The sequence below is a fragment of the Balaenoptera physalus genome (genome assembly GCF_965194825.1).
Source record: "Balaenoptera physalus genome assembly, chromosome: 1".
Lineage (NCBI taxonomy): Eukaryota > Metazoa > Chordata > Mammalia > Artiodactyla > Balaenopteridae > Balaenoptera > Balaenoptera physalus.
Window position 1 is genome coordinate 35,973,517 of NC_138882.1, and position 11,771 is coordinate 35,985,287.

Genomic DNA, 11,771 nt, shown 5'->3' on the forward strand with positions numbered 1-11,771 from the left:
TTCAGTATTGTGCTGTAAGGCCTTGCTAATGCAATAAGGCAAGAAAAGGAAATAAATGGTGTACAGATTGAGCAGGAAGACATAAAGCTGTCTTTGTTCACAGGTGACATCATCATCTATGTAGAAAATCTTAACGAGCTGACACAAAACTCCTGTAACTAGTAAGTGATTATAGCAAGGTTGCAGGATCCAAGGTTAATATACAAAGGCAATTGCTTTCCTATATACCAATAATGAGCAAGTGGAATAGGTTTTAAAAAACCCCACACTATTTACAATAGCACTGCCAAAAATGTAATACTTCAGTATAAATCTAATAAAATAAGTACAACCTCTATAGGAGGAAAACTACAAAACCGTGATGAATGAAGTCAAAGAATAACTAAATAAATGGAGAGATATTGCATGTTCATGAATAGGAAGACTCGGTATTATCAAAATGTCAGTTCTTTCCGACTTAATCTATAGAAATTCAGTGCGATCCCAATCAAAATCTCAGCGAGTTACTTTATGGATATTGGCAAACTGATTCTAAAGTCCATATGAAGAGGCAAGAGACCCAGAATAGCTATCACCTCATTGAAGAAGGACAAAGTTGAAGGGATGACACTACCCAGCTTGAGGACTTATTATGAAGGTGCAGTAATCAAGACAGAGTGGTATTGGTGAAAGAACAAATAGATCAATGGAACAGAATAAAGAGCCCCAAAATAGACCCACATAAATACAGTCAACTGATCTTTGGCAAAAGAACAAAGGCAATACAATGGAGCAAAGATTGGCTTTTCATCAAATAGTGCTGAAACAACTGGATGTCCATAGTAAAAAAAAAAAAAAAAAAAAAAAAATCTAGACACAGACTTTATATCCTTCATAAAACTTAAGTCAAAATGAACCACAGACCTAAATGTAAAACACAAAACTGTAAAACTCCCAGAAGATAACATAGGAGAAAACCTAGATGACCTTGGGTATGGCAGTGACTTTTAAAATATAACACCAAAGGCACAATCCATGAAAGAAAGAATTGATAAGCTAGACTTCATTAAAATAGAAAATGTCTGCTCTGTGAAAATCACTATCAAGATAATGAAAAGACAAGCCACAGAGTCGGAGAAAACATTCGTAAAAGACGCATCTTGGGCTTCCCTGGTGGCGCAGTGGTTGAGACTCTGCCTGCCGATGCAGGGGACACGGGTTCGAGCCCTGGTCTGGGAGGATCCCACATGCCGTGGAGCAATTGGGCCCGTGAACCACAACTACTGAGCCTGCGCGTCTGGAGCCTGTGCTCCGCAACAAGAGAGGCCGTGAGAGTGAGAGGCCCGCGCACCGCGATGAAGAGTGGCCCCCGCTCACCGCAACTGGAGAAAGCCCTCGCACAGAAACGAACACCCAACACAGCCAAAAATAAATAAATAAATTTATTAAAAAAAAAAAAAAAAGACGCATCTTGTTAGGATAAAGTGGCAACTTGCAAGCTTCTTACATGTGCAACTGGTGTAATTTATTTTGGTATGTAGTGTGAGGTACAGACTTTAGTTTTCAATGGGTGTGTAGTTTTCTAGGCATCAATTTTAAAGATTATAACTTGACTTTATCACAATCAAACTTCCCAGACATACTTAGAACTATTTGTGGATATTCTTTTCTGTTTAATTTGTATATGTGTTCATTCATGTAGTAATGCTACAATGTTTGAATTGTAGTGGCTTTATAGTTAAGTTATATAGCTGCCTGCTAATTAACAGATACTCAACTTCTAATAAAACTTATGACTCGTACCTGAATGCCTCCAGATTATGTTCTTCATTCAGACTCTTTACTATTCACTCAATAGAAATTCAGAGCTGATATACATTAAAAACTGAACTAAGGTGGCTAACATTTTTTAGTTTTCATCTATATTCCTAGGTTTAAAATCCGAGAAAGTAATAGAATGCAACATTTTTAAAAACCTCTAATGACTCACATTTTGTATCTCTAATTAAAACAGAATACCCTGTGGAATATCTTTGGATCATTTACCCGGTTTCGTTAATTCTGGCTGCTGAAGTTAATTTAAATTCACTCTGGTAAAATGAGAGCTCAGTATAAGCTTTTAGCATACTCAGTGAGACTTACAAGTAGTCATCTGCTAGGTGGTAAACAGTAAACAGTCTTGTTTATTGCAAATAATCTTAGCCAATAAATGTTATTTATGCTCCATTTAAGAATAAAGATGTTAATCTGAGATCACAAAACGATCTTTTTGTTAAAGCTAAAAGCAATTCTGCTTTGATTAGTTGCAAATGCAAATATTACCCAACTTCTTTCTCCTTCTTTGATAGTTGTATAGAAATAAAACTAAACATAAGAATGTAAGCCAAACCCACTACAAATGAAACTGCACTACAGGCCCAGTATCTTCAGTGATTTCTAGATGATTTCTATGCTCAAACCTTCATTCTATCCCCTCTTCCTAAACAGAATTGGTTTTTTTTCTTGTTTTGTTTTTTGGTTTTGAGTCACTTTTATTACACAAGGGATTCATATTCTTTATAGAGAAATCAAGTAATCAAATAATCCAAAAATAGATTAAAAAACAGCCATAATTCCACCTCTCAGATATATTATCACTGTATCTATTTTCTAGTAGAGCTTTCATATATATATTTTTAACATCTTCATTGGAGTATAATTGCTTTACCATGTTGTGTTAGTCTCTGCTGTATAACAGTGCATCAGCTCTACGTATATATATATCCCCATATCCCCTCCTTTTTGTGTCTCCCTCCCACCCTCCCTATCCCACCCCTCTAGGTGGTCACAAAGCCCCGAGCTGATCTCCCTGTGCTACTTGGCTGCTTCCCACTAGCTATCTATTTTACATTTAGTAGTGTATATATGTCCATGCCACTCTCTCACTTCGTCCCAGCTTCCCCTTCTCTCTCCCCATGTCCCTAAACAGAATTTTAAGAAGATAGCCAAGATAAAAGGAGAAACTGATTTAGACTTAGGTCCCAAATTTACAGCTTCAATGATTTAGGAAAATTTCTTGACAGCTATACTGAGCCTCAGTTTTCACATTTGTAAAAAAGGGTGAGGATTAAAAAAACTGATACTTCTGGAAATGCCTGTCATTCTGATTGGATATTTTAAAAATGTTAACTGAAATTTAAATGTATAAATTATAAAAAGAAGATGACAAAAAGGCCTATTATCATTTTATTACCCAGATAAACCCTGGTGGTCCACTGATAGGAGAAGGGGCTTCTCTAAGTAGTTTTTTTCATCCTGATTTCTGGACATTCCCTTCTTTAATCTGCTTTTGGAGGCAGCGGGGGACATTTTGGCAAGTTTTATTCAATTTCTTTATGCCTTGCTTTTAAGAAAGAAGAATAGTAGCTGTGCTGAGCTCTGCCAGGTCAGATAGAATTTTGGAGTATTCTTTATCTGTCTTGTAGACAGCCACTGTCATTTGGTAAGCCATAAGCCTTTCTTTGCTTTGACTGTGGTTAGTGTGTTTGCTGGATTTCTAAAATATATTTTTAGTGTTTACTTGTTTAGATTGAAAAGATTGGGCTATATTTTTAAAAGTTTATCCCTTCATTTTGGAAGAACTTTTAAGTTGTGATATTGCATGCAAGAGAGCTAACGGAATTCTGGACTCCATATTTTCGTTTTTACCTTTTTTTTTTTTTTTTCTCAGACTTTGAACCAACAATGGCTAAGAATGAAAGGAACTCAGACCCAAATATTTTTTTCCCTTGTAAAGCACAGAGAATATGGGAAAAAATGAAATTGGGAAATTGTTTTGCTCTCTTCCTCCTCCTTTTTGGTCAGTTACCTTAGTCATCCACCTCACTTTGTATTTCTAGCCTGGCTTCAGAAAGACCTGAATTTGATGAACTACACACTGTTGGAGTAGTAGATTGCTAGAAGGAACCAAGATCCAGACAACCTTCAATGGTGGCTTCATGGAATTATATTCAAGAAGGATGGTCCAGCCAATTTCCTCACTTCCATTGTGAAAGGAGTTCCCTATTCCTAAGAAAATGGACCTATGTCCGACTGACACAGAAGATGGAGATTTATCCCAGTGCATTTATATATGTATATATATTAAAATTATGTATATTTATATATATATATATAATGCCTAATGGAAATATCTCAGATGGTCTATTTTGTGTCTTTTCTTTAATTTTACTTATAAAATTGTGACCATTTTTTAACTCAAAAGAGGAGAACCTTAAAAATTAATTAAAAAGACATTCTCACTAGTCTAAGGTTCAGAGTGACTTGGCAGAGAAAATTGCTGAATGGTTAGATAACAGTGCTGGTATGCTTGGCTATTGTAACACTTTACATTTGAGTTTCTCTTCCTTGGAATTACAAGAACTATATGACTCAAGAGAAAGATTGATAATTAGGAATATTCTGCTTGCTTTTTATATAGCCGAATGAAGAACATTTTGATTAATTACTTGGAGGTCATAGGAAGGAACCTTCATGATCTAACTTTTGAACAAGTAGTGTTGCAACACAAAGCTATGACTTCAAATTAAAAAGGAAATTTGAAATGACCTATTTCTTTTGGCATCTCAATCCAGATATCTGTCAGTAAAATGAGTCACTTTTCAGTCAAATGAGTGATCAGCAATATAATTTTTTATTGGGAAGCTGAAAGACACCATTGCCAAACAGAGCATCTGCAGTGTTAACGTCTATATTTGAGCATCTTTCGTTTTCCCAAGGGGTGCAGGTGAGAAGAAGGAAGGCAGAGAAATGCACTTGAATAAAGTTTTTCAAGATGGATAGAACCGAGAGCATTCCCAGAGGCAGGTCAAGTTCAACCGAAGAACAACTCTCTCAGTGCTTTCACAACTAGTTAACTCAGCTCTCAAATCAGTAACTCAGCTCTCAAATCAGTGCTGAAATCAAGCAGAAGGTTGTTAATATCGATACGGTTAACATACATCAAATAGGATTACTGAATTTTCTGAATCCAAAAGTTCTCCACAGTGTTGACATTTCCTCACTGAACTCCCAGGATTGTTTGGTTTCAAAGGCTGTTGGGCTCAAGACGCATTTTGTTTTAAATAATCCTTCATAAAAAGTTCAGCTTTCAGTCTAATATGATTGAAACCCAGCTTGAGTGTGTTTTATAATGCACTGAGCTGGAAAGACTATGGGCATTGAATTATTCAAAATATGGTAGGCAAAGGAGTGATATGTGGGGAGGAGGTGATCAAAGAAATCAGTGAGACTTGATATGTCATGTTATCTCATTTTATTTAGCTTTTAGAACTCTTCCAAATATTAGAGGAAAGAAATCAATATCAATTTTCACCTGTCACGTTCCACACTTCAATTATTAATGAATGTCAAATTTGACCACAGTTTTCTGTACCACCTGCTCTGCAATAATATTTCTGAGCCTTTATTAAAAATGTAAAATTGTCATTGAATTTCCAAATATGGTTCTGCAGTGGCTAATTCAGCTTGTTTTATTAATAAGCAAGTTCTGATGAGCAATACTAATTTAATACGCCTGCATGTAACGTTAAAGTGTAAATTACTCCTGCCGAAGGTGATGAGATATGACTGCGATGTGGTGGTAGGGCACTCACCTTCCTGAACGAACCCTACAAGCACACAGTTCTTGGGAGAAACCAGTACTTCATAGAGTAGCAAATCTGATATTATTTTGCATGTCTCCTGTAGCAGTGGAATGCACACACACACACACACACACACAAACATGATCACAGGTGAAAAAACACACATGCGCACCTTAGATGCTTGCATTAATTTCTGAATATAGTTCTCCGGAAAGAAAAAGCTTTACTGATGATTTGTATTTTTATAGTTTATTACTTTATCCCTACTAAAACACTTCATGAAATCACTTACTGTTTTGTTGTCCATGGAATCCTTTCAATTTTGAGATGCTAAATAGAAATCGAAATAATGACTTAAGTTACAGAGAGCCCGGTGACTGGAGGTCAGAGCTGCCACGGAATTATTCCCTGCTCCAGAGACCATTAGAATATCACTGTGTACCCACTTAAGGATAGAATGCTGCTATTGAGAAACTAGCTCTCTTTTATTTACGCTAAAAGGAGAGAACAGTAGGGGACATTGGCTGTGTGAGTGTATGAAACTTTCTCTGTTTTGTACAATAAGCAAAAACTATACATGAAATAGCCTCGGGCCTTTTGTCTTTTGTACCCAGCTCTTTCCTGTATTGCTCCTGATCAATTACACTTAAATCAACAAGAGTTGCTTGAACATTTTGACAGTTATGTTCCCCATAACCTGAAGCATTTTTAAAGGGTTACTGAGATAAAGCTATTTCAAAAAATACTCCCTCCAAATGTTTTCAGGGTGGCATCAATGAAAGTAACTTAGAGGAATAAACTCCACCTTGAGTTCCTGGCCTACCACTCTAAGGCCAGGCAAGCATAAACCTTCATAGCAAAACCTAAGTTTGCTCCCACTTGAGAATTTGGTTTCCATGGTCTTATATGAAAAGTATATGGAGACTTTAATTCCCTATAAGCCCTTTCCAAAGAGTAAATACAGTTCATCATTCGTAAGAGATGATGAAAATTACAATTTTGTGGAATAGGTGGAATATATATTATATATAATATATATATTTTTAATATATATATATAAAATATATAAAGTTACTATTCAGAGTCCTAAAACATGGACTTTTCTTACTTACCAAGAAGGCATGGTAACTTGATCTCTAAACACAATAAAGCACCTGGTCATAGCAGAATCATAACAAATATTTGGTATCAGAATGAATTCACTGTTCAGGTGAAAAGAGGGAATACCTTCAGTTTTCCTCTTTCTTGTACCCCATTATTGCATCCTGGACAGAGGGGATTTTTCTTGATTTTAATCTAAAGGAGAAATGTTCACTTTTGTTAAGATGGAAATTGACAACCTCAGTAGGCAGAGGCACTGTTTTTTTTTTTTTTTTAATTTTATTTACTTATTTATGGCTGTGTTGGGTCCTCGTTTCTGTGCGAGGGCCCTCTCCAGCTGAGGCAAGCGGCGGCCACTCTTCATCGCGGCGCGCGGGCCTCTCACCATCGCGGCCTCTGTTGTTGCGGAGCACAGGCTCCAGACGCGCAGGCTCAGCAATTGTGGCTCACGGGCCCAGCTGCTCCGCGGCACGTGGGATCCTCCCAGACCAGGGCTCGAACCCGTGTCCCCTGCATTGGCAGGCAGATTCTCAACCACTGCGCCACCAGGGAAGCCCCAGGCACTGTATTTATTTGGCTGAATTCCTGTTTCTAGTGATAATTCAAGGTGTAATAGGGTTTTCTCTGCCACTCCAAAATCTGAAAATGATAAGCATCTCACCCGAGTTTCAGGACGGCCCATTATCTATTCTGTGGAAAGGACATTCAAAGTACCATGCTTCATCAGTGTCTTCTTTGACTTATTCATCAATGGACAACTACTGAGTTAAGACAGTGTCTTATCCTTGCTTCAAAAAAACAAAAACAAAACAACCCCACAAACACAAAAAAACTGTTAATGATGAAAACTTATGCCAGCCTTAGTATGGCCTGACTTGGAAATTTAGTTTCAGAGGCTTTTGTGAATATACCAAGGAAAGAGGACCTAGGTGTATCTTATTCCCACAGGCCGCCAATAAATATTTGCTTAATGGAGAAAAAATTAATATATAGTATAGGAGAGAACCTGACAGATGCTTAACATTATTGAGTGATAGCAATGCCTAAACTCATCTGTGATCAAACACTATGAAAGTATCCTCCTAAGGATAAACTGATTACAAATAAGAAGTGAAAATTCAATTATGGAGATACTTTCAGTTTCAGCTCTGATATGCAAAAAGCTTGGAAGTTGTCACTGTATCTTGTCCTTACAAGATAATGCTGTACAAAATGAAAATCAATGACTTTTCTCAGACATGATTAATAAAACATGTAACTATGAAAGAATTTTAAAACTGTAATTATGTATGTGTATATATGTGTCTCTGAAAAATCTGTGTCAAAGAAAACTGAGGCTATCAGTATAAACTCATTTAACTTCTATCTCCTCTTACCTTTACTTCCTCCCAAACTTACCAGTATCCATCCAACTCGAAGGATACAAGTGATTTTTATATACTGTGCAAGGTTTTATTCTTATTCCTATGTCCATGTTTCCCCAGTTCTCTAAATTATTATCGACATCTTCAGGATCTCCTTTATCGGTTCCTTCATTTCAACATATAAAATATAAGTCCTTCTCATTCTAAAAAATTCTTTTTTGCTAATTATTTTCTCTTTTCATCCAAACTCCTTCAGAGTAGCCTATTCCCACTGTCTTCACTAGCCCCGCCTGGCCCCCACAAGCAGCCCTACACCCTCAATTTATTGCCATCTGGCTTTCTTGTCCACCACTTCACTGAACTGCTCTAAGGTCACTGGGGACCTAACTGCCCAAATCCAATGGACACTTACATTCTCTGAAGGATGACACTGTCATCTACTTCCTCCTTGTTGAAATTCTATCACCTCTCTCCTTCCCAGAATTCTTTCTCTGCTTATTACTTAAACGTTGTCAGTACTCACAATTCTCTGAAATCTCATCCATTTTCATGATTTTAATGACTGCTAAGTGCTGATGACATTCAACTTTTTATCTTTCCATGTCTTCACATGCAGGTCCAGTTATCTACCAGTTTGTCTCCTGAATTCTACAGGTGCTTTAAAATTCTACATGTCCAGAACTAAAGTCTTTTCCTCAATTCAGTTCTTTATCCCCTATTTCCAAACTCAATGATACCACCACCCAACCTTAGTCACACAGATGGGGGTTCAGCCTCCGCCTCCTACTTCTTCCTTACTTCCCAAGATCAAGTCTTGCTTGTAATTTCCTAAATACAATTAGAACTTATTTCCTCACTTCTTCTATACCTTATTTCAGACTCCTTTCTTCTTGTTATTATCTGGTCTAGAAGTTACCAAATTGCTGTTTGCTGGAACCAGTTGTTAGACACTTCTATTAAAAAAGGACTCTAGAGTCAAATAGCTTTGAGGATGGCTGTGTACCATACGCCTGCTGTGACGATCCAGAATGAACATTAGCCTACAGCAGCCCCGAGAAGCTGTACAGTAAAGAAACCTGATTACCTTTACTTAAGCTACGTTCTCCCTTCTGCCGGCCTATAAACCTTTCAGTAGGGCCAGGAGAGGAGGTGGCAGCATGAAAGTCCCCCTCGAAAATAAAAAACACTGCTCCTCAGAAGAGTGGGGCATAATTGTCTCCAGGCTTCTTCAGATTCCTCATCCATACTGACGTCAGTGGTCTAAAATGCCACCTGAACTTGTCCTTTCCATTCTTAGCTATTTTCTGAGGAAACCAGCTCCACGCACATGGATGGCTAAGACCCGCTCTCCTCCTCCTCGCTGCCTCCTTTAGGGGCGCTTGCCACTGCCTGGTGACACTGCACTGATGCTCCAGAGCCTGTGCCTGTGGCCCCGTAACACACCCCTCGCACACTCACGGCTCTGGACTTCCGCTGTCCTCTCTGCCTTGAGTGTCCTTGCCCTTCACCGGCTGACTCACCAGTTTTGCACGAGTCCTTTAAGACTTAGCTTAGGGACTGCCACTTTCGATGATTTTTCTTTGTCTCACAGCTCCCCCTCTTCTTCCACAAACACTGATGAAACGCCCTGAATATGTCCGTCACAGCAGCATGTCACGCGCAGGATGAGACATCTGCTGTGTGTCTTCCCCTCTCACTCCACTGCTAAAGGGCCAAGGCTACATCTTGCTCATTGTTTCTCTCCTCTAACACCCAATCCATGACTAACGAACTAACTAGTACTCTAGCAGTCCTCTTAGTAACAATCAGGCAGGACCTTTTAGAAGAAATCTGACACTCTAGCTTTTCTCTGATCTCACCTTTCAGTCTGAATGAACTAAAGACTTATCTGTACATGTTTTACCAGGGAGACATAACTTAATCCAGAGATGTGTCATCACATACTCTTACATACTCTGCCATTTAAAAATTAGGCTCACGATGGGGGAAGGAGACAGGTGTGCTTTCTGATAGACCCACTCTTTTGCACCTCTAGTGCTCACTGTCTTCTCTCTCGGTGCCTTCCTTAAACCCTTCCTCTCATAACAAGGAAACAGGATAACAAAGTAATTAAGAGCCTGGGTTCTGCCTATCTGTGAAACAGAAACATAACCAAGGACATAGAGAATAGACTGGTGGTTGCCAAGGGGAAGGGGGTGGGAGAGGGTTGGATTGGGAGTTTAGGATTAGCAAATGCAAACTGGTGTATATACAGGATGGATAAACAAAAAGGTCCTACATGGGACTTCCCTGGTGGCGCAGTGGTTAAGAATACGCCTGCCAATGCAGGGGACACGGGTTCGAGCCCTGGTCTGGGAAGATCCCCCATGTCAGAGAGCAACTAAGTCTGATGCCACAACTACTGAAGTCCATGCACCTAGAGCCCATGCTCTGCAACACGAGAAGCCACCACATTGAGAAGCCTGTGCACCGCAACTAGAGAAAGCCCGTGTGCAGCAATGAAGGCCCAACGCAGCCAAAAATAAATAAATAAATAAATACATTTATTAAAAAAAAAAGTGTATGTATTTTAAAAAAACCAAAAAGGTCCTACTGTAGAGCACAGGGAACTATACTCTATATTCTGTGATAAACTGTAATGGAAAAGAATATGAAAAAGAATGTATATAAATGTATAACTGTCACTTTCCTGTACAGCAGTAATTAACACACACTGTAATTCAACTATACGTCAATAAAAAAAAAAATTTTTAAAAATTGTCATAAAAATCATCACATAAGGGGGACTTCCTTGGTGGTCCAGTGGTTAAGACTTCACCTTCCAATGGAGGGGGTGAGGGTTTGATTCCTGGTCGGGAAGCTAAGATCCCACATGCCTTGCGGCCATAAACCAAAATATAAACCAGAAGCAATACTGTAACAAATACAATAAACACTTTAAAAATGGTCGACATCAAAAAATATCTTTAAAGAAAAAAATCACATAAATCAGAAACAAATGAAACATAATAAAGTCCGTACATTTGAAAAAAAAGGAGCATGGATTCGGGTCAGATCGCAGCTTACCACTTACTTATAGCTGTGTAATTCTTGGCAACTCACATAATGTCTCCTCAGACTCCTCATCTATGAAATGGGGATGGTAATAGTTCCCAACCTCATAGCGTTGCTGTAATCCATAAACACGGTTAAGTGCCTTGATAAATGTTTGAGGCTCTCTGGTTATTGTGAATTAAAATACGTGGCTTCTGGCCATGTGATTTATAATAGTTTGACATTTAACCAAATGGTAAAACTGTTCCATTTATTATTCCCATCTCTTTTTACCCCTTACCCTGTTTTGTTGTTTATGTTTTCTCCCACCACAGAGTGCTAGTTCCAGGAGAGTAAAGGTTTTATTTTGTTCACTGCTGAAAGCAACGGCACCCAGAAAAGTACTGTACATATGAAGACCTCAGTAACCACTAGCTGAATGAATGGTGCAAAGTGTCACAAGGAAAAATACACCAAAACTTTCATTATAATAAAAAAGTATAGATAAATCTTTCTCTAATGGCTTCCAGTCAAGTAATTGAAACACCATATGCTATAATAAAAACATAAGTAGTTTATTAAAATTTGAAGGCAAAAACATAATTTTAAAAGACTTAGTCCTATGTTAGGCGTAATAGAGTATGGATGCTTTCTTAAAATTCACAATCAG

The 11,771-nt window shown here is 38.2% G+C and overlaps 1 protein-coding gene across 11 annotated transcripts in view; it reads left to right on the plus strand.

The window, feature by feature from the left end:
• The window catches only part of LOC309647598 (uncharacterized protein), a 96,443-nt gene that overhangs the window by 83,051 nt on the left and 1,621 nt on the right, over positions 1-11,771 (plus strand). Inside the window, exon 4 of one of the 11 annotated variants that reach the window (XM_082435043.1) lies at positions 3,858-5,922. The exons of the other annotated variants lie outside the window; for them this stretch is intronic. The gene's annotated coding sequence lies outside the window, so the exon portion shown is untranslated. Of the gene's footprint in view, positions 1-3,857; positions 5,923-11,771 lie in introns of those variants that run through there. 11 annotated transcript variants of the gene reach the window in all.